At 37.9% G+C, this 24,286-nt stretch overlaps 1 protein-coding gene across 4 annotated transcripts in view; it reads left to right on the forward strand.

Moving 5' to 3' along the window:
- STX18 (syntaxin 18) overlaps window positions 1–24,286 on the forward strand; it is a 122,315-nt gene that overhangs the window by 3,117 nt on the left and 94,912 nt on the right. Inside the window, exon 1 of one of the 4 annotated variants that reach the window (XM_063705194.1) lies at window positions 11,365–11,447. The exons of the other annotated variants lie outside the window; for them this stretch is intronic. The gene's annotated coding sequence lies outside the window, so the exon portion shown is untranslated. Of the gene's footprint in view, window positions 1–11,364; window positions 11,448–24,286 lie in introns of those variants that run through there. 4 annotated transcript variants of the gene reach the window in all.

Genomic DNA, 24,286 nt, shown 5'->3' on the forward strand with positions numbered 1-24,286 from the left:
TTCCTCAAATATATGCCTGATGCCAGATTTCCATCTCACTGAATTGTTGTAGAGGTTATATTAAGTTGAATAAAATTGCATTGAAACTGCAATTTTATTGCAGTCCCTACCTTCCAACAACAGGCTGATTGCTTCTGCATCATTCTTTTAAACATTTAACTTTTATGCTCAATTTTACTAAATTTATATATACTGAAATGCATGTCTACCCATTAAATTACAAATGGAGAGTAACGACTTTTCAGATTATTTGGGGGAGAAACTTATATTATTCAAACAACTCCAAATAATAATGAATATGTCACTCTGCAATGGGAATTTGATTAGTTAACTCATTTGAAGTGTGGGACTAGTGAGGATGGTGGGATTGGAAAGAGACCTGGGCCTTGGGTTCAAATCTCGCTTCTGCTACTTAGAAATGGGTGAACTTGGGCAAGTCTGACTCTCGTTTTCCATTTCTATAAAGTGGACATGATAATACCCTACTTAACTCACAAGCTAAGTAGGGTAGCTTCTGAGTTACCCCACTCACATGGTCTATATGTATGTGTTTTAAAAAACCAGACTGATTATTATTGTTCCCCCAAACTACCTCCCCCCTCCTCATGTAGGCCATTTAGACATATTTTCTTTAGTGGCACCAAGCTGTATTTTCCAAACCACTTAGTTTTCTTGCACTTTCATTCCTTAATTTAGTTAAGTGCGTGAGGAATGAGTGAAAATCCTGAGCAGGTACTGATGAATCAGCGGTGGTGCAGAAGTACTGTCTGCATTCGTAAAAGATGGTAACATTTCTTTGCCAAGGTGAAACTCTTTCAGTGATGGCAGATGTGTGGCAGGTATGCAGCTTTTACTTTCTTTTCTTCCTTGTGATCATGGAAGCCAGTGCTAATTTCTTAGTGGATCCCTATAGCTCAGAATCCTTTGCAACATTGTACCCCAGGAGCCGTTACCTGTTATTAGACTTGACATTCAAGTTGAAATCTACTTGACATATAGTAACAGTAGAATCTGTATGCTTAAAGCAGACCCATGTTTGTTTGTTTGTGTTTTTTTTTTTCACTCGAAAGGACCATGTGTTCATTTTGTTAATAGATAAGAAAACTAACACCCAAATAAATGAAATTACTTGCCCAAAGTCATAGCAGTTAAGGTCATAGCACAGAGCCTTAAGTAGAAGCCAGGTCCTTTGACCTGGTTTAATGCTGCTCTCCCTCTGCCCACTACATTCTCCTATAATTTTTAAACCAGAATTTCTTTGGTTTCTGAATGGCAGTGAGTTTCTTCTTCTTGAGTTAATTCTGAATACTGCATACTGAATGGAACCTGGGGCAGAAAGACTTGGATTTGAATGTGTCTTATCTGTTATATGAACTTGGGGAAGCCACTTAATTTCAGTTACTTTATGGCTAAAATAGAGTGAGTAATGGCAACCTTATAAAGTTGTTAGATGAAATAAGAAAAGGTATGCAGGTGCCTACATGAGCCCGAGTTCTTTTGTTTGCAAGTAATAGTAACCTAATGTAAATTAACCTGAACAAAGTGGGAATACCTTAGCTCATATAACTGGAAAATTCAGGGATAGAGCTTCTTTCTCTAGCTCTTATCCATAAAGCCCAGGAAGGAAATCTAGTTGGTTCTGCTTGATCCTCTGCTCTCTCTTATAGTAGTCATTATAGCCAGAGGAATGTTTCTTTAATTGGTCAGGTCTATGTCCACCTCAATCTGTGGTTAATAGGTGGCTTGGGTGCTATGTAGCACCCACCAGAATCATGGAAAAGGCAGTGCCCTGTCTGGGAATAGGGAGTAAGGAATGTTGGGCAAGCAAAAGCAACAAAAACATCCCTCACAGTGCCTGGGACAGTGCCTGATGTGCCTTCACCTTGCCTGCCTGGCTGTCTTCAACTCTGTGGGGAATGAGAAACTAGAAAATGCAGGAGTTTATAATGACAGGTTCTGGGGTGAGGATAGGCCTAGAGATGCCTCATAGTGGCAGCTCTTCTATTCTCTTACTGACTTATAAAGGTTACAGGAGCCGGAGGGGCTACCACACAGGTAACCAAGAAATCCGTAAGCACCGAGCTGCTGTGCAGAGGCAGCAGGGGCTACTGAAGAGCACCGCACAGGAAAGCAGGAACCCATGTTCTAGCCGCAGGTCTGCCAGTAAGTGGGCTGCTTATGTGATTTCTCTGGGCCTCAGTTTCCACATTAGTAAAACTGAAAGCTTCGATTAGATAACTGCAGAGATTTCTTGTAGAATAAGGACATTTTGATTCTAAATAAGGTAATAATGATCCTGAATTGCTGGGAACTCTATTTTCAGATTAGGCATGCAGATGAGATTTTGTTCTTGATAATACATTCTTTTGTGGAAGCTAAACTTCGTTTTTTATTTACTTATTTTTAGGAATTGATTATCTTGAATCTTTGGCTGAAATTCAGAGTTCTTGGAGTGGCCCAAAGCCAGATGATCTGGCCCTGCTCCCTCTCTGGCCTCACCTCCTCTCCCCCTCCTTTTGCTCACTCTACTCCAGCTATTCTGGCCTCTTTCATTTTCTCACAGGCATCAGGCACATTCCCCCCTTAGAACCTTTGCATCCCTCTACCTGGAACACTTTTCTCCTAGATTCCATATGGCTTGATCTCTCAGTTCCTCAGGTCTCTGGTTAAATGTTGCCTCCGTGAGGCCTTCTTTGAATGCCCTGCGTAAAGTGGCATCCTTTTTCTGTCCCTTCCCCTAGCAGATCATATATCCATTTATTTGTTGTTTGTCTACTAGAATATATGTTTTCTGAAAATGAAGAACTTTGTGTTGTTAGCACTGAATCTGTAGCTTCTAGAACAGTGTAGGGATGCAGGTGCTTAATAAATACTTCTTGAATTAATGAATAACTGTTAATCTACTGTGTCTCTCTAAGTTTTTGGGCTAGGTGATCTCTGTCCAAGGCTCATTGCAGTTCTAAAGCTCTGTGATCCTCACATGATTCTTGAATATTACATGATGCACATTTATACTTAGTCCGGTATTAAGAGTAAACATTCAGTAAATAGCAGCTTTTATTTTATTACTAAGATTCAGTTCCTCCCTCAACACATTTACATTCTAGTGGAAAAGCAGACACAGGTAGCACAACAACTCAGGTATGAGTAACAACTGTAACTTTTTTAGCATTGATTCCCCAGGTCCTCCTTGATTTCCTTTTCAGAGGCAGTGTTGACTTTCTGTGCCAGTGTTGGGACCCAAAGGTTGAGCTGGGACCACCTGGATTATAAATTTTACCCAAGGGTTGAGTATAATCATAGTTAGGGAATTTCAGTTGAGGGAGCATGATTCAAAGAAGCAGTATCATGCAACAGGTACAGTGAGTCCATGAGAGGCAGGAAGGACAGGAGATAGGGCCAAACCATACAGAAATAGGATTGGGAAACAATGGAGGTTTAGAATGCAAGCTGTGAACAGAGCATGAGTGTGCTGAATCATATAGATTTCTTTTTAAATATGGCAGGAACCTTTTAGCTAATGAAATAAGGAGCAGCTTTGGTAAAAGCTGGAGTGAGAGATTTGGGGAGAGAGGTTCATTCGCCAGCGTACTACCCTTCTGTTACCTTCCCCCTCTCCTTGAGGAACCCCTAGGAACCAACCAGAGGGCCCAGAGACACACAGTTTAAAAACCACTGCTTTAATGCTCTCCAGGGCCTCTTTTAGCTTCATGATGCTGTGTTTTTAGGGATTGCAATAACTGAGTGTGTACTATAAGGAGAGCTCAGCACTGCAGAGTTTTCATGAGATTGTGAGTCCTTTGTGTGGATTACACTTCTGAATTTTGCCTAAGACTTAGGAGGACTGTAAGTTTTGAAATGAATTTATTCAATAATTGATTTATACCATCATCCAATAAACACTGAACATCTGGTGTGTCAGGCATTGTGGGGCCATAAAAAAACTATGAGGCATATGAACCTGTTGTTTGAAAAGATAGATAAAGGATACCTAAATCTCTTTAGGGGAGAATCAGTGGAAACCTCAAAGTGATCATCAAACTTGGCTTTTAAGGAGAAAAACCATCCCACCAGACGTAGGTAGAAGGGATGGGTGTGAACAAAGGCAGTGGCACACAACAGTAGGGCAGTTTGGGGCCAGAGGCAAGACTGGTGTGACTAGAGCCCTTTGCTGGAGGAGGCCCGGGTGAGGGTCAGAGTGTCAGGGGGTGAGGTTGTACTGAAGTAGGTTAGAGCAGGGGTCCATAAACTGGCCCACAGGCCAAATCCGGCCCACTGCCTAGTTTTGTAAATAAAGTTTTATTGGAATATGTCATTTTCATTTGTTTAAATATAGGCCAAGAATGCTTTCATGCTGTAGCAGCAGAGCGATAGCCTGCAAAGGCCTGCAAAACTTAAAATATTTACTGTATGACCCTTTAGAGAAAAAGTTTGCCAACTCTTAGGTGAGAGCGTTGTTAGCAGTGCTGAGGAATTTGTACTTTATGCTCTGGGCTATGCGGCAGAGGCATGAAAGGATCGTGTTTGTATTTTAAATTAATCCGCAGTGTTGATGATGGGTTTGGAATGTAACAAGACTGACATGGAGAGCTAAGTAGGATGCTGTTGCAGTAATTCAGGTGAAACTGAGGAGCCGGTGACAGTAGGGTTGGATGGGAGAAAAATAGATGAAGTAGGTATTTAGTATTTAGTAGGTAGACTCAACAAACTTAGTAAAACTTAGTAACTAATTAGTGGAAATAGAAAGAGGAGGAGGTAGAATAATTCCCAGCTTTCTGGTTGAAAAGTTAAATGGTAGAAGATTACAATAACAGAGTTTTCAGGGTTAGAGTTGAGTGCCAGTTATTCATGCCTTCTTCTTAATTCTAAATAGTAGAGAATAGATCCAAGGAGCCCAGTGGACACTGGAGTTTTATTAAGACAGCATGTGGTGGATAACTCCCCAGCAGCAGTGCTTACTGATAAACCTGTATTGAGGAACTCGATGGGGTCCTTCAGCTTTGCCACATTTAGACCTTGGAGACAGTTGAGTACAAAATAGATACCCAGTGCATATGTACCTATGCCCAGCCAGTTGCATGGAGATTGAGACCTGTCTCAGCAATACGGCCATCACTAGGCTGGGCCTTATGGTGGCGAGAAGTACAAGGAGGCAGAAACTTAGGATGGCCCGTGTGGATGCCAGGTTCTCTCCTGTTATTCTCAGTTCTGCTTTCTTTATTCCTGAATGAAACTCATCTTGGGGGTAATGATTATATCACATGTTGTAGAAGCATGATTCTCAGGGATAGTTGATTCATTTTCTCCTGCATTCCATGAAGAATCTGGAGTGTGTCAAAGAGTTCCCTCTTTCCTCACTTTTGAGTTGGCAGTTGACCAATTATTATGTGTCTCACCTACTAGGGTAGGGCTGCAGAAACACGTCTTCTCAGTGTGATGTTTTTAGTGAATTCTTCCCATCAGGGGCTGGCTTCATTTTGGAGGCCCAAGAACCAGATTTTTCTACATATTGAGGCTAGAACCATCTGTTAGGGCAGCTATCAGCCAAGCTCACGTCAACTTGTGTGTAAGTCAGAATACCAGTTAATTTGTTGTAAGCACTGTAACTAATGTGCAGAAGAATACAGATTTTGGGAACTCAATCATTCTTGAGCTTCTGCTATAGGTCAGGAACTCGGTTAAGGACTTTATGTGCCAGATCTCATTTAATTTTTCTCTTTTTCAGGGGATAGAAATATATTATTGAGTGATTTTATAATATTGATTGTATTATGAATAATGTGGTTGTTGAATTCATGTAAACTTGATGTTTGACGTCTCTTACTACATGGAAATCCACATGGACTCCCTCTGGTGGGTAAAGTATCAGTGAAGTCTACACATGTTAATTATGGCTTATGGTATGAAAACTATTTTATGTTTAAAGCATATTACATTTAATATTGACTTAAAAAGAGGCAACTTCAAAACTCCTCTAAAAGAAAGTGAATAAACCAGAGGAATGAAAGTATGATATACTGAATGAACCCAATAACTCAGATATGGAAAGCTTGCAGCACAGTTGAAATTTTAAACCCGGCAATACTTTTTTCTTTGTTACAGACTTTCAGATCCTCAAAGTCTATGAATACTAAAGTTTGCCAGCTTCTACTTATCACCATCTAACATATGTCTGTTTGTGAAAATGTTCTTACCATGGAATTTGTAAGCTGTATTTAACCAAGAGAGAGACACTTTCCATTTCACAATATTGTAACATTTCTATCTAATTTATAGTCAAATGATAAGAAAACTCTGGTGAAATGAACACTTGCCTTTTCTTGGACATTTTCTCCAGCAGTGAATTCTATAGTCTTAGCAGAAGTAACAGGCTACAGCATATCTTAACTCATAGGGATTGAGAAAGGAATTAAAAAGTGTACGTTTCGAATTGTAAATACTTTTGGCCTTTGCCAATAACTTACTATGTGATCTTGGAGAACTCACCTAACCTCTCTGGGTGTCACTCTTCTGATTTTTTTAATGAGAGGTTTTGACTAGATAATCCATAAGGACCTTTTCAATGAGATGGTTGCATGACTCAGTACTCTTTTTCTGAAAGTCCCAGGATGTATTTTTAAATACTTTTTGCAGTGATAACTGCCCATTACCTTGTGATATTTTCCCTGAGTCTCTGAAAGAGTGAGGTTTGGTTTGGTTTTGTTTTGTTTTGTTGTTGTTGTTTTTTTCAAAGTTAGCATTTTGTGTGTTTTCACAAATGTATTTGATTTAAAAGTGGTTATATAATTTTATAATGGAATTTTATTAGCAGGGCACATTTTTGAAGTTGACTATTTTAAAATCTGATTATAAAATTAGTAAGTGCTCATTAAACAGAATAAAGAAGAAAATAGTTCACATTTAGTACCAGTGTCAGGAAATAGCCATAGTTAAAATTCTGGTGTTTAACTTTCCAGACATTTTTTCTGTTAAATAAAATCAGGATTTTTCTACAATACGGTTATGTAATCCCTCTCCATATGCCCTCCCCTCTTCCTTGGGGGAGTAGAGAGGGGTTACATAACAGTATTGTAGAAAACAATGTATTTTGGAAATTTTTAAGTATCAGTATATATTGCTCTTACCACCAGTTTATTTGGCTGCATAGCTATTAAAAATAGTAATAAATAATTGATTTATCTGAACCCCTGTTGAAAGCTATTTAGGCTGCTTCTAGTTTATTAGTATTTTAAGCAAACAGTATATTTTTACCAAATTTGTTTCAAATTTATCATAGCCTCTTAAAAAGACAAAAAATATAGTTTGTTTTTTGTTTAATCTTTTCTCAAATGTAAAACATTGAATGTCCTAGTATAGATAAAAGGAAAATTATTGCTATATTATTTGAAAGTATTAAATGTTTTAGGACTTATTACCAGTTCTGGATGAGTATAGAAAAAGGCATGTAATTAGAGGCAGTCTACTTAGGAAAGCTTTGACCTGGGAGCAGATCCTTGAAGAGCAAGTGAAGTGGATGGATGGTGAACATGAGCCTGGTGTGCTCAGTGACAGTAAGGAAACCAGCGTAACAAGGCCAGTGGGGGCTTCTTACTCAGCAGTGTGAAACGGGGAGGTGCTGTGGCCTGATTACAGAGGCCTCGAGAGCCATTGTATAACATTAGTGGGCAAACGTCAATGGCGATCCTATATCTAATTAATAACCATTTAGAATATAACGAAACATTTATAGTAGCAACAAAAAGAGTTTCTAGTAATAACCTTAAAAAGAAATGTAAATGATCTAGTTGAAGCAAACTGCAAAATTTTGTAGACAGATACAGAAGATTTGGATAAATAGAAACACGTATTGTGTACCTGGAAGTGAAGAAAAAGTGTTGTCAACACATCAATTATTACTTTAATGCTCACTTTGGCAGCACATATACCAAAACATTTTAACACCAAAAAATAATATATGCATATATGAATTTTTTAGTGAAACCCATTAGTCCAGGGTGTGTGTGTGTGTGTGTGTGTAAATTTTATCCATGCCAAAGGATGTGTTGTAAATCAGTAAGAAAAGGAAGATTTATTCAGTGATTGGGGGTAATTGGTTAGCACTTTGGGAAAAAAAATAAACTTTTAGTTCCTTGTTTCATACATACATTAAAATAAATTTCTAGATGGACTAAAGATTTAACTGTAAAAACAAAACTGAAGAAAATGAAGATGAATGTTGACATACTTTGTAGAAGTGGGAAGTCTTTCTGAGTTTTAAAAGTTTGACCGGGTATGGTGGCTCATGTCTGTAATCCCAGTACTTTGGGAGGCTGAGGTGGGTGGACCAGCCTGGGCAACATGGCAAAATCTCATCGCTATAAAAAAATACAAAAATTAGCCTGCCGCTTTGGCACACACCTGTAATCTCAGCTACCCGGGAGGCTGAGGTGGGAGGATTGCTTGAACCCGGGAAGCAGAGGTTGCAGAGATCCAAGATTGTGCTATTGCACTCCAGCTAGGAAAAACAAAACAAAACAAAGTTTGCAGCAGCAATGTTTCTTTTCTTTTCTTTTTTTCACAAAGCCTTAGAAATGTTCACAGAACAGCAGCAGCCTTAATAATACAATAATAATGATTTTGATGATGATGGTGATGGCAGCTGTCACAAGTACCTTACATAGAGACACTACAGCATTATTCCCAAGTATAGAGAAATTGTTAGGTAAATGTGACATACTGAAGAGTATGTCATGACATGAGAATTATATATTATTATATATAATTAATATATGCTTATATTATTATGTTAGCTTAAAAAATAACTACCCAAACCAATTACAATTAAAACTATGTATGCAAACCCAAAAAACTCTAGGCATGGAAATGACTGGAAGGGAACTCACCAAAATGTTAACCATGGCTTTTTCTGAGTGATGGGACTTGGGTGATTTATTTTTCTGCTTCTATCATCCAGAATTTCTTTAATGAGCACATTTACTTTTGAAATGAAAAGCAAAACAGAACAAGTAAAACTCCTGGCAGATGAGTTTTTATTTGCTGTGGTAGGAAATGGAGAATTAATAGCTTTTGATTAGAAAAATGTTATGAGCAAGCAATATCTAATTCTATATTAAATGGGCAGTGGAGGGGTGGGGGCTATTTAAAGGAAGTCTGTGGTAAAATCTTTTGTAAAGGGAGTAATTTTCCTGTAACTCAGCTGGATTTCCAATCCAGACTTTCTTAATCTATATGAGAAAATCATCCACAAACATTGCATTGATGTCTTAGTTTCTGGTTGTTATTCTGAAGCATAATAAATGATAATAATGGCTACCACTTGTTGAGCACCTACTGTACCTGGCCCTGTGGTAAAAGCTTTATAATTTATTTGACTATCCTTTCAAGTTAGGCTCCTTTATTCATGAAGAAACCGAGGTTCAGAAGGGTAAGCTATCTCCCAAGATGACGTCCCTGGTGCTGTGAGATGAGTAGTCATGGCACGTGTGTGCTGTGCTTCTCCGGTTGCCTGCTGCCTCCCCAGCTCTTGGGCATGCACAGGTGTCCTGTGGCAAGTGTGTCCCAGGCTGGGAACTGTGCTCCACTTGGCATTCCACAGACCACGCCTCTGGGGATTTGCTCTTTAGTATGTTATCACATCATCTGCTGTCTTTAGGAGCATATTTTGGTGCATACATTATATATTTGAAAGTGCTTGACTAACTTTTGGGGAAATATGGCTGCTTCCAAACCAACCTTTTTCTTTTTATCAACAATTACCTTGTGACCATGCATTTCTTTTCTTTCTTTTTTTTGAGACGGAGCTTTGCCCAGGCTGGAGTGCAGTGGCGCGATCTTGACTTACTGCAAGCTCCGCCTCCCGGGTTCACTCCATTCTCCTGCCTCAGCCTCCCGAGCAGCTGGGACTACAGGCACCAGCCACCGTGCCCGGCTAATTTGTGTATTTTTAGTAGAGACAGGGTTTCACCGTGTTAGCCAGGATAGTCTCGATCTCCTGACCTTGTGATCCGCCCGTCTCAGCCTCCGAAAGTGCTGGGATTACAGGTGTGAGCCACCATACCTGGCCAACCATGCGTTTCTTAAAGATAAGTGTTGTGGTTTGCTTTTGGGGAAAAGAGAAAAGGATTTGTGGTTTTAGTTAGTAAAGTCATTGAGAGGGAAGGAGACCCAATTTATGGATTATAGACATTTGAAAAAAATTGTAATTCCCTTTTCTGTTGTTGGGATACCAGTTTTTGATTTTATTTGTTCATTAAATGGTCAGTTCCGTGGAGATCTCTGGAGCTGAGATGGCTTTTTAGAATTGCCCAATTGAGGCAAAGGGCCAGGGCTTTTTAACCACTGCATTGGCCAGCCATTGTCTGTGGGCTTCTCCCAGGGAAGGGCCCTAGTGTTGGGTGAGGCACTTCCTGCTGCTTGAGACACACTCGGCTGTGAGCCAGCAGCAGGCAGTTCTCCTAGTACCTGGGGGCCTCAATCCGAAAGGTGCAGTTTAGCCACACAACCTGTATTAGTTCATTTTTTGCATTGCCATAAAGGAATACCTGGAGCTGGGTAATTTATAACGAATAGAGGTTAATTTTGGCTCATGATTCTGCAGACTGTATGAGAAGCATGGCATCGGCATCTGCTTCTGTGAAGCCTCAGGAAGCTCACAATCATGGCAGGAGGTGAAGGGGGAGCAGGAGTGTCACACGGTGAGAGAGAACAAGAAGAGAGAAGGGGGAGGTCCCAGACTCTTTTAAACAAGCAGATCTTGTGTGAACTGAGCAAGAATTCACTTATTACCAAGGGGACAGCGCTAAGCCATTCATGAGGGATCAACCCCCATGATCCAACACCTCCCAGCAGGCCCCACCTCCAATATTGGGGAGCGCATCAAGAGGCTGATCTTTATGGGCTGCATAGTGGGGTTTCCTTGCCCCCTGGCTTCTGATAGGGGTCAACTAATGGGAGGCTCCAGCAGGAGATGGGAAGGCTGGAAAAGAGGAGTTGGCTTGGGAACTGGGTAGAAGCTTTGCATCCACAGCCCATGACTCAGGTTAAGTGTCTGCCCACCAGCTCTAGAATTTTTCTGCTGTGTAAGTCTAGCATCCTGGGGGTTAGAATGATTTAACCAGTAGGCTAGTACCAGCCAGCAATGGACAAGGCAGCATTGCAGCCTCACTCAGGGTGACCCTGAAAGACAGTGGTAAAGGGATGTCTTCCCCATTCCCAGAACTTGGGCCAAATCATCACTGCCTTTTAATTTAAGGTAGTTTTTAATATATATATGTGTGTGTGTGTGTGTGTGTGTATACATATGTATATATAAACATATATATAATTTTTTTCTCTATCTTTCTTCCTTAGGCTCAGCATTACAGTGGGAAAAGTCAAGTATTTTAGGCTCACACAGATTTTTCTCTCAGTGACGTGGCAGTTCATACTTTCCCTCCAAATATGACCTGGTAAATGACTCTGTGGCATGTTGACTGTAAATCTGAACTGAAATGGAATCTGTAACCCATTATCAGATCCTGAATCAAGCTGCCTTGTCCTTCTCCAGTTTTTGTTTCAGTGGAAATGTGTGTTTTTATTCTGTCAGTGGACAGTTTACATACCTAATATTAAAAGGGAATTATATAATGAACACTTGATGTAAAAGAGACTAGTTAAATACTTCAACTCCAAAAGTTTCCATTAAAGTAATAAGGAAATTACGTTTAATTTTAACTGGTAGAAAGATTTAAAAAATGTTATTGCTATTAAGCATTTATTACCCACACTCAACCCTTTTTTGTGAGTGAATTCCCAAAGCACAATTCATCTTTATACAGGTAGAAAGGAAATATTCTTGCAAAATATGTAGTTTGATGTCATCTTAACTGTGGAGAGAAGCATATTTTTCCAAAGAATAGAATGTGATGGTTGATTGGAAACTTTTGGAGTTACAGGCTAGCTCTACCTCTTGAAATAAGAAAATATATATAAATAGGTCCCCAGATGAAGGCGTCGTGGGGTACTTTACAGCCCTAATTGGCTCCAGACACAGAGGCAGTGATTTGTAAGCAAGCAATGACAAGAGGAAGTTAAATCAAAATTAAATTAAGAGAAGGAAGAAAAAGAAGAGCTATCAAGGAGAGGTGATGAATTTCCTGAAAGCTTCTAAATACCTATCTGTGGATAAATGATTGAAAATCTGTGAATATATCTCACTTATGTCAAAAGATGAAATCTGGAAACATTTCAGTCCTAAAAAAATACCTTACTTCTTATCTTTGAAGCCTTTTTTTATTTTTTCAATTTTTTTTTTTGGAGATAGTCTCACTATGTTGCCCAGGCTGACCTCAAACTCTTGGGCTCAAGCGTCCTCCTGCCTCAGCCTTCTGAGTAGCTGGGATTATGCATGTACACCACCATGCCTGGCTTCAGAAGTCTTTTCAAATATTCATTACTTGGTACAGTTCAACCAGTACAAGCATATTTGCTTCTATACTTTCCCATTGACTCAACTGCAATAAAATCAGCATCTTCCATGGTGAACATAAAGTCGTATATTGGGAGGATTGGTTTTCCTGTTTACATTTTGACGTTTTGTTGTTGTTCCAGCTTGTGTAAATAAAAATTTAGGAATTTGAACTCACCAGAGAGCTCCTCCACCCTGACTGCCATTTTTGCAGTTACATCTGTCATTCTCCCTTTTCCTGTCCTCTATCCAGTTAATTACCAAGCCCAAGAAGATAGACACTGTGTTCCACTCCCCTCACAGCACAGAGCACAGTTCAGTACATAGTATTTGGAAATCAATTAAGTGAATAAGCACCTGCACTTTCTCTCCGTCTCATCCATTCTGCTGCTACCATAGGAGTTCAGACTCCTACCATCTTGTGCCTGAGCTGACACAGTAACGGTGAGCCCTCAGTCCCTCTCCAAGCTAAGCCGCTGCACGGAAAATGTTGCTTTCGTCATTACTTCGGCTCAGAAGCGCTCAGTACCGCTCATTCTCCACGCAAAGATTCTCAGATATTTGGTCTTTATAAAGCTAGCCTACCCACCTCCAGTGTTAAACCCCACACTTCCCCCATCATCCCACCAGTTTTCACCATGCTGCTCTGTTAACAGTCCCCTCAGCTTCTTGCCTCCTTCCTTGGCTCCTGCTATTTCTCTTGCCTGGACTGCTTGCTCTCCTTCGCTTTCTCAAATTCCATTGATCTTGAAAGGCACATTCTAGCCTATACTAGTCTCCTCTTGAATTGAAAGCATTTGCTGCCTGTATTCTTACTATGGAAATATGTATGGCTTGTGACATCCCTTGCCTTATTATTTTGTGTTTTTATTTAGTAATAACATTGTCACTTAACCTTTTAGCTGCGATTGTGTTATCTCTCAAATGATATTGTTTATTTGTGGGCTTATATTGGGCACAGGGGATGGAAAAGGAGAGAACAGGACTCTATTTTCATGCTTCTTTGTATTTAGCACAGTGGCTCTTGTACCCAGTAATACAGCCTTTAGACAGAACAGACACCATATCTTCTTGGTCTTTGTATTCCTAGTGCCTTGCAGAGCATCTGGCCCATAGTAGGGATTCATACATGGCATTTGAATAAATGAACAGAAGGCACACCTCAAATATTTGTTTAGTAGTTTTACCCCCAAACTAAATGAATCAACACAGGTAATTTTCCATCTTTTAAAAGCCATAAAAATCCAGTTTTCCATTTAGTTTTTTTCATCATTAACAGTTCTCCCTCAAGCACTTCTCCTTTGCCTGCCTTGAGCTTCATACTGAAATTTAAATCAATTTCCTCTCATTCTTTTCCCTGTGAAATTGGAGAACAGCTGTTTAGTCACCTCCTTATAAATAACCCTTCAACAAGTTAAATTGCCTCTAGGATTTGCTTTCTCCAGATTAAATTATCCCAAAGTCTTTTCTTTTTTCTCATAAAGGCCTCTTCAAAAAGAAACGTTGGCTACTTTTAAAATTTCTTTTTCTAGCTCTTTATAAAACTTTATTCTTTTCATAAATGTACCACAGGATACCCCTCTGTGGGCCTGACTGATGCTGTCTGGAATGGAAAGCTTTCCTTCCACATCTGGAATCTCATTCTTCTATTTGTGTTGTACCTTGTTAGCTTCGCTTCTTTTCTTCGTATCCTATCAAATTTAATTTGCGGTCCACTCTCACCCTCTCCCTGTTTGTCTCCTTTTTCTGTACATTTCTTCAAATGTGTGGCTTGATTTTCTTCCCATAAACACTAACTTGCTTTATCAGAAGTCTTACTAAGGTTATAAGTTACAGAGAATCCAACACAAATTAGCTTAAGTGATCAAAGGAATTTATTGATTTATATCACTGAAAAGTCTAGTGGTATGACTTAACCTCTGGCATGGCTGGACTCGGTGAACCAAACAGTGTCACCACAGGCCTGGTTTTTCTTACTCCCTCTGTTCTGCCTTGCACACACAGTGTTGGCGCCTTTAAGGCGCCTCTAACGCCCTTGCTTTGTGGCAGCCACTGAGCTGCAGCACTTGCAGGCCTCACTTTCTCATAATGCCCCCTCTGGAGGAAGAGAGAGGCTCTTTCCTTGACTGGGTTTCACTTTCTCTTACTGGCTCAAATTGAGTGATATTCTTATCCTCAATCCACTCCTGTTGCCAGTAAAAGGATATACTGCTTAGCTTGGTCCATTTAGGACCCAGCTCTGCATCTGGTGCAGTATGTGACTTCTACCCAATACATTTGGCTGAGAATCAGGGACGAATTGTTTCCAAAGGAAATCTGGGGAACTGTTCCCAGAAGGAGGGGAGCAATGCATGGGGGTGGCCAACAAGAGATGTACATTGCATTCAAAATTGTGCCCATTCACTCTGCTTTAGGCATTATAAATACCACTTTGAACTGAAGGTATCTCTGAGAATGAATTATTTATTCACTTACTCATAGTCACTTACTGTTAAGCACCAACTATATGCCAGGCATACAACTAGGTTAGGTAGTAGGTGTACAAACATGAGTGAGACAATGTCTGACTTTGAGAAACACATAATCTAGGAAAAAATAGACTTAGAGGCACATAACTAAAGCATGTTCTAATAAGTGCTGCTATCAAAGTGTCTATGGACACAGGTGGAAGTGAAGAACTCAGTGGGAGGGGTTAAAGGGAGAGGGCATAACAGGAGAGGTGAGTTTTGAGTTAAGCCTTGAAGGGTAAAAAGAGATTCCCCTAGAATGGGAGAGGAATGGCATTATCTCGAAGGCCATGGTGCGCTAGAAAAAGTTTTCAGTAGGGGACTAATGTGGTTAAGTATGTATTTGAGAAAGATCATTCTGCTGGCAGTTGGTGGATTCGGCAGAGGTGAGAAGGACTGGCAGCAAGGAGGAGGACCAGTTGAGCTGTTGCAGTAATCAAGTCTAGTCAAGATACAGCAAGGACCTGAACTCAGCTCGTTACTATAGAGCTAGGGAGTAGACGCGACATATTTGAGAAGAGCTGGGACTTGTTCAATGTAGGAGATGTGAATCAGTGGTTATAGATGACTTTGAGGTTTTCATTGTGATAGGTAGGTAGTTAAGATGAGTTCAATTTTGTAGTTACTTGAGGTGCCTGCTGAACACCCAAGGGACACGTTTCCCAGGCAGTTGTAAATATAGAAATGTACTGGAGGAAAGATTTCTAAGCCAGGAATTTAGACTGGAGAAGACATCAGAATGTAAATGGAGATTGAAGCCTTGAGGAAAGAGTGGGATCACCCAAGGGGAATTTCAAGTCAGAAGAAAAGAGGGCCTGAGAGTAGTCCCTGGGAAAAGACTACATTTGAGAAGCCAGCAGAGAATAAGAAGTCTGACGAGGTAGCTATGGAGAACGTAGGCCTGTGGATCCCTCCAAGCAACAGGCTTGTTTTTACTTGGATTAGAGGTAATGTCACCTGGAATGATTTGTGTCATGATGGTTAAGAGCATGGACTCTCGGCTCTACCACCTCCTGCAGCTGATCTGCGGGTAAAATATTTAACCTCATTTCCTCATCTATGTAATGGGAATAAAGTAGTACCTAATTTTGGAGAATTAATTTGAGTAAAGCACCTTGAAAGTGCTTAGCACATAAGAAGTGCTATAGAATGTTTGATAAACACATACGCCAGTAAACACATGTGTTTGTACATTTCTGTCTCTCTGCACTCACATAGCTGCTGGCCAGTTAATCTGAAATCCAAAATTAGTTTATTTGTACTTAAATAATTTGATTTTCTGGAAAATCTAGTTAAAATGCAACAATGCAAGTATCTTGACTTCTTGAAGGTCTTCCAGATTATTTACTGGATTATTTTTTTCTACTGATGATTAATTTTACCTCTGACTTTGTTATACTTTTCTTTGTTTCTTCCACACTTCACATATTTTTTATTGTTCCTAATACTTTATAGCATACAGCTTTTATTTATTTTTAAAATTTACTTTCTCAGAATTATTCCTAAAGTTCTGGAGTGCTCTGTGAGTTGCTCCTCCACATTTCGGTCAGTTTCTAGTGTGTTACTTTTAATCAGGCTAGTTTTCTCATGCATCTAAAGGAATTGGCAATATTCTCAACTCCTCCCCATTATGGTCGGGGATATGAACTTACTGTCTTCTTCTTTCATTTTCCCAAGTAAATGTCTTGAACCACTGATTAGATCTGTGTGCCCACAATAACATAAGCAGGCACGAAGCTTAAATCTGACTTAAAGGAGAGGGCTGTATAGTCTATTACTCCATTACGTTTTTTTAAGTGTCTAGATTAAAATAGATGAGTATTCAGGGTGTGAGTATATTGCTAAGTCTCTTAACACTCATTGAACCAGACGTCGTGTGTGTTCATTTTTAAATGATGGGGTGGATTACTTTTATATTTATTATGAACACAAACACTGATGCTAACAACTGACATGTGAAAGGAAAGCAGGCAATAGTGATGAAAACCATTTAATGATTAGTGAGGAAACAAATATTGTTTAATGAAAATAAAAACCATGTCTAAAGGGCCTAATGCTGACTTTTGGAAATATAACCATGTTGTGGTCTTTTGTGTACCCTCTGTCCTGTACAGTAGATATTGTTTAAAATTGCTTGGGAACTGGAGCTTGCAATTGTGAGCCTGGAATGTCCTGCAGATAATTAAGTTGTGGTCAGGCTTTGGAAAAATAAAAAGTTCTCGAACTATGATTTTATAAACATGCTACAATAACATTTCTTTATATTTAACAGTTTCTTATAGAAAGTTGATACTCTCATGAGGCATTGATTAAAGGTAAAACATCAAGAAAGAAAAAATATTAAATTAAAACTTCACTTAGGATGTTGACAGTTGGCTTGTAATATTAAACAGATGTGTATGTTCCTGGGGATATTCTTCTTTCTGAACTGAATTGCTAAGTTGTATTTTTTTAATGACAACTACAAATTTTTGATCAGTTAATAATTTTAAATACTCTTTCTACAATCATCTGTATTCTAACTTCATCTGTAGTTTGAGCCCTCTCAATGATATAATGATTGGTGAAACCTTTGCTGCCTCTTCTTAAGTCTTTCATTTTCTTTCTTTCTTCTTTATCCTCCCCCCTTCTAAAAGCTTAACTGGGCTCTTCTGATTTCATGATGCATACTTGGAGATTGATTCCTTGAAATAATTTTAGGATCATTGGGTGGAATTCTACCCTTGCAGATTTATGTCTGTAGTTTACTTCCATATAAGCTTCACTTTGGCATTTGAGTGCAGAAGCTGACCTACATTGTGGTATTGTGTTTGTGTGGTCAATTGTAAAGGCTTCATAATACGTCTGTATAGCCAGCCATGCAGATCGGCCTGTACCCCATGCTGTGGGGCCAAAGAAATGTCAGTGAGGGGACCTAAAGGAAACCAGGCCTTGAAGTCAAAAGAGATTCAGTGACTTTTTCTTTTTGCCTATGAGGATTTTGCCAGACTTTTGCATTTTATTGGACAAATAACAGAGTCTAGTGAGAGCTGTAGAGTGGGTTGGGGGGATGGGTTAGATGGGTGAGTAGTCTTTGGTAAATGAAGTCAGGTGGGATTTTGTAGGATGTGGTGAAAATGTTTTGCATCTTCAAAGATTGTTCAAGTCTTTTTGGAAGACTAGATAAATGGTACAGTGTTGTTTTTGGGATGATGAATTTTTTTAGATACTAAAGATCATTTTGATTGTAAGTCTTCAACATGTGGACATCTTATGTTTTCTGAAAGATACATTTCACTAGGCAGGAGTCTTTGATTAACCTGGAGGAAGTTTTGTTGCTTCGAGTACATTTATTTATCTTGGAACTATGTATTGTTTGCACAGTCTTCTTTTTGGAATCAGTGTTTTTTTTTCTCTGCAGATTCCATTTGGGAAGCTTTGGTTTGGGGCCTTAAGTATATGGAAGGCATTTTCAGTAAACACAAACAAAGGCCAGCTAGACTGTCTGAACAAATACAACGATGTATTTTATAATACAAAACTTTAACTTAAAGAATAATGAATTCATTTTTAATAGCACATTATTTAAAAGTGGCTATTTGTTCTTTACATCTAATAGTATAGCTTTTTAGGTATCTTATTCCTTTAAGTCTGATATAGAAGCAAAAATATTTAAAGTGCATTTTTATGTGAAAGGATTTGATGAGTTCACATTTCATGTCTTCAACTTTTGTTCTCTAGCTCACTGTTTTAGAATTGTACTTATTATATTTTGTGTGTGTGGAAGGAAGGAGACCAAATTTCTGTGTACAATGTCTTAACAGATTTAATCGAATCTCTGCCATATTCTCCTGGAATTTGAGATACTCCTTAACAGCACCCTATTGGGAAAGAGTTGGGATCTTTGAGCTATAGGCAAAAATACTATTTAATTTCAGCATAATTCGTTATAAGCAATCATTTTAATGTAAGAGTCTGAAAAGCAATAAAATGTATCTGTTAAGGTTTGTACTAGTTAGCTTGTTTCTGGGCTTCGTGTTTATTTCACTTCAATTCTCTTCCAATGTTTTACTGTGAAGGAATGTTGCAAATATTTTAAATCATTTGTTGTAACTGGAATTTGTAATTATGAACAGGTTTAAGTAGAAAATGCTGTTTTGTTTTACTGTTATTACTGCATCATAAGATAAATGATATTCTTTTATAGATATTTTGGCTTGGCTCACCAATCCTAATTTCAGTATCATGCCTGACTTAGCAATAAGGTGCTGCGATCAGCTACAGGGAATTGTATTAGGCAGGCTTTATTTTTCTGTATCAGTGTGGTATTGCAGTTTCATCCACCTTTAAGTTAGAAAAGCATGGTTTTAGTATTTCAATTTTCTTGTTCAATAATTCTACCATGGGGAAAGGGAAAGTAGAAAGTTTTCCAGAGTAGATGATGATTCAACAACTACACCATTTGAACTAGTCGTCCTTTTAAAATCTCATTTGAGCATTCCCTTTTTTGCCTATTTAGTGTTCAGTTCTTCTCAGCTATTTTACAGCTAATGATTTGGTTCTATTAGGGAGAAGGTAATACATGCTTATTTTCGCAGCATGTTAATTCTATTAACTGTTCAGTAACTGACTCGGGAGTGGAAGGCACCTATTGGTCCCTAGTGGTCAGAAATGGGAAATGCATCCCCTGAAAATTTCATTAGGACTTTCCATAAAGCTTAACATTTGACTAGAAACAAAAATGTTTGTAGCTTTAGATAGATTGATTAGGTTATTTAAAGTGTTCCTTGAGCTACAGATGAAGTTAATAATTTTCTTAATCTCTTATTAAAAATAGATGAACTACATATAAAAACTTCAGTCCTAGATTAGCACCTGTATTTCAAGTCACTTAGGGAATGGTGGAAAATTCTGTAAATGCTTGTGTGTTAAGCATATTGAGTAAACTGTCAAGATTTTTCTCTTTGTCATCTTTTTGTCAGCTTTATCATGCTTAATTTTCAGGAAAATAATGTGTTTGTTACTGTGGTCACACCGTGATTTTGCATTGGCTTATGTATGATATTTTATTGTCTCTGTCCTAGAAAATTATAGCAGTTTTTATGAGGAGTGGTTTGTGGGTTCACACAACCCACTTGGAGTGCCATTTACTATAATTCTCTTCTAAAAGAACCATAAAACATCATGTAAATTGTTTAAAAAGGGAAAGACCTTTTTTGAGAAAGGCTAAGAAGAAATCTTTCCAGGCTTTCTTTTGTTTCTTATAGTCAGTTTTATGATTTTAGGCTCCCAATTTATTTAGAGCGTTAATGTCATAAAATAAAGTGCACGTGTGTATAAGTAAACTGTTGTGAGCTAGAGCTAGGCTAGAACTGGGTGTTGTTGATGCAGATAATATCAAATTCATTATTTTATAATCTTTTAAGATATGTTTTCTGTGACTTTGGAAATGAAATTAAAGAAATTAAGGAAGAAAGGAAAAGAGAGAGGAAGGAATTAATTTATAGCTTGTATATCTTTTTTTTTAAACCCTTATGTTTTCTTAAGTAGTGATGTGTTTATAATCTACATTAAGGCACAATTGTTGGTAACCAGTCCTGTGAAACTCAGATTTAAATTCACAAATAGATTTACTTAGAGAAACTTTCCTCCCTTGGGAGTTTTACCATTTAGATTGGCTTGTTGCACTCAGTTTGTATACACCCTTTCGAAGAAAGAATTAAACAGCACAATAACAAGGCCAAAGTTCTGTCATAGTTTTCTATACAAATGCCTTATTCTGATATTATCTTGGCTTTGTGCATGAGCTCTCAGGAGAGTAAGGACGAACATTGTTAATAATTTTCTACAACACTTACATGGTTCTCTGTGCTTTTAGTCACTTAATACAGGTATATCTTATGTTTAACAAACCGTTATAAGAAAATCCACATATATCTGAAATATAAATTGGGGCAGTTCATTTTGCATAAAGATATAACACATTTATAATAGATTTAAGTTTTAAAGCCACTTCCTTAGCACATGCGAGATCATTATATTTGCAACATTTTATAAGAACACATATAGGCCGGGTGTGGTGGCTCACGCCTGTAATCCCAGTACTTTGGGAGGCCAAGGCAGGTGGATCACAAGGTCAGGAGTTTGAGCCCAGCCTGGCCAACATGGTGAAACCTCGTCTCTACTAAAAATACAAAAATTAGCCAGGCGTGGTGGCAGGCGCCTGTAATCCCAGCTCCTCAGGAGGCTGAGGCAGGAGAATCGCTTGAACCCAGGAGGTGGAGGTTGCAGTGAGCCAAGACCACGCCTACACTCCAGCCTGGGCAACAGAGCGAGACTCCATCTCAAAAAAAAAAATAAAGAAAAAGAAAACACTTATAAAGGGAATGATGATTGCTATATTCATGTAGGTAGTGATATGAACATTTGTCTCTGTAAAATATTATCTTCTTTTGAAATTAGTGGTTTTTAAAAACACGAGATTATCTTTGTGGTTTAGAAACTCCTTGGTTTTATGACAGGAAGAGGTTATAAGTAAATCACGTTTATGCATTTTGTAAAGAGTGTTAGTAAAATTGCTAGATTTTCTTGAACATGGTTGTAAATCTTTTTGTTTTAATTATAAAGCTTTCTACATACATGTGTGACTTTATGAAGAATGTCAACTTAGGTTTTAATTATGTGTCTGTAAATTCCCCTTTTCCTTGTGTGTGAAAACACAACACCAACAAGAAACCAACTTCCTAAAATATACAAACTTTTTGGGATTATTCTTTATTCTACACTGTCTTACTATTTTTATTTTTCTGATGTTGGGGTGTTTCTATTTAGTATCACAGTAGCTAACTGAAGTAAATTTTGGGAATAGAAAATGAAGCTATAATTGGAAAGGAGATTTTGAAAAAACAGAAGCACCTAATGTCATGATGTGGGTGGGAATCAGGGGAAGAATGTACTGACAAGCCCCAATACCGCTGGTTCAGAACAGCCCTGGGAATTCTATAGCTGTTTTCCAAAGGATTGTTTGATACAGTCGGGAGCTCCCGTGACCAAATCTAAAGCCTGAGAACCAACTTTCTGTGATAAAGTATACTAAGCAAAGAAGACTCTGTGGCATTGTAACCGATGCTACTGAGTATGCCACAAATGTTCATACAAATTTTGTGTATAGCTCTATTGCATAAATCGTTTTAACATGGGATGTTTGGAAATAAGATAGGTACTACACTGAAGGGACCAAATACTGAATTCTCCAAGTTAGATACTGTTTTTCACTATGAATTTATAATATGTTGTTATATAACAACATCATTGTTACTGCAAGTGATACAAAATGTTATGTTTAGAGTTTTTCTCTTTTTTTTAGATTGGAAAATAGTTTTAATGTTAGCACAGACAAAATATTTCCTATTTATTTATAGTTATTAAATAAAAATGCATAGCACATTAGTCAAGAATGTATTGTTTTATAAATTATTCAGTTGCAAGTATCTAAGATTACTTTACTTACAACTTAAATGCAGAATGTTGATGTTTCCTTGTTTCTGTTTTTCACTTGAGTCAGTTAGAAAATATTTTTCATGGACTTTGTATATACGCTAAAGATTTTTTTCTTATATGAAAATCATCAATATGGCCAATTCCTGTCGGAAAAGAGGCATAATTTTTCAATTTTTTCCTCCAAAACTGCAACTTCAGAAAATATGTACGAGATGTAGCAATTAACCTACATGCACATTTATAATACTAGAAAATGGGCAGCTAGTTATATTCAAAGACTGGATCTGATAGGCCCAAATTGCTTAAAACATCACAGTTATTGAAGATATACCCCAGGGAATTTGAGAAACCATTTAACAGATGAAAGTACATTTTGAAAAGTCTGACCTTACAGGCAATCATAAAATGAATCAAAACAGTGCTTTTTTCCCCCTGAAATGTACAGAGCCCATCTGTGTCTAATCCAGTAATTATAGACTGTGTTCAATTACCTTTTCAAACTTGGAGCAGACTGGAGACTAGGCAATGAACAAACATAGGGTTTTGTCTAGACCTCAATTGACCACAGTCTAAAAGTTGAATTTATATCTAATTTTATTTTTTGTTTGGTTTGATAGTTCTTAAAGGATTCATTTTTGCTACTTGGTGTTTTACCTTCTTAGATTTGAGGTACTGCCTTTTCTCATCACAAAAGCTTTTGTATCAGCTATAGCTTATGCTGTAATCAGATGCTGTTTTCGGAATACTTACTCTTGCCTGAAAATCAATAATTTTCACTGCAGAAAAGACTGCATGGGGTGGGGGAGGGGATTTTACCAGTGAGTAGTATTTTTTTAAGTAGCCTTTAAAATGTTGCTGCTGACTATAACTCTTTTTTATGTGCTAGGAAAAAATAATTTATTTTCCTCTTAAATTTAGAAAACTATAGGTAATTTCCAGTTGGGTTGTACACTTAATGTCTCCAAAAATACGTGTAGACTGCTAAAGCACGTGTGTCTCTCTTTTGTCAAATGTCTTATCGTTTTTTCTAGGTACACATTTTTATTGCATTTACTAATCAGACTAGTATCCAGTATAAAATACAGTGTATAGTATTCAAAGTCCATTTCAAATCATGTCTCTTAATAAAGTCAATTTATGATCTGATGAATCTTTAAGTGAGAATTAATTACCATGAACCACCACAGCCAGTTCAAAGTATTTAAATTTTATCCAGGAAACTTGGCTATTCAAGTTTTTCTTAAAACACAAAGCAAACAAAAGATCACCACAATTTTTAGAACTGCTTATGTGGTAGTCAAAGCTCTTTTTTTCCATTATTTAGTATTCACAGTTATTCACATTACAATTAGCACTGGAAACAAATGTTTTGAGGTATTTATTAGAAGTAATCATTGCATATTAGACCATGAATTTTTCTAGAAATTTTACAACCATTCCTAGTATATTATATTATTATTTTTTAAAGTTTTATTCATTTAGGTCTCACTGTCCTTTGGAACTTTTAAGGACTTTATTATTGGGGAGAGAAGCAGTTTTATTTGCTTGCATGAATGTACTTTCTGAGAATTATATGGAGAAAGTGAAACTTAAAGAGGATTGCAAGTACCTTATGTTGAATGTTTTCATGAGACATTTACTTGTGAAACTTGGATAATATGATTTCCTTCCCTCCTTCCTGTCCCCATAGTTTATGGAACTATTGTTATAATTAGCCTCCATTGTATGCTTCTTAGGATCTTCATAGAGAAGCCAAAAGATTAGTCTTCCTGACTAGGAACTTGAGAGACCCTTTGGATCCTCTCTCATATACCCCCTTATCTGATCCAAAGAAAGCGTTCTCTAGTCTTCCTTT

Source organism: Gorilla gorilla, chromosome 3, assembly GCF_029281585.2.
Source record: "Gorilla gorilla gorilla isolate KB3781 chromosome 3, NHGRI_mGorGor1-v2.1_pri, whole genome shotgun sequence".
NCBI classification, from domain to species: Eukaryota; Metazoa; Chordata; class Mammalia; order Primates; family Hominidae; genus Gorilla; species Gorilla gorilla.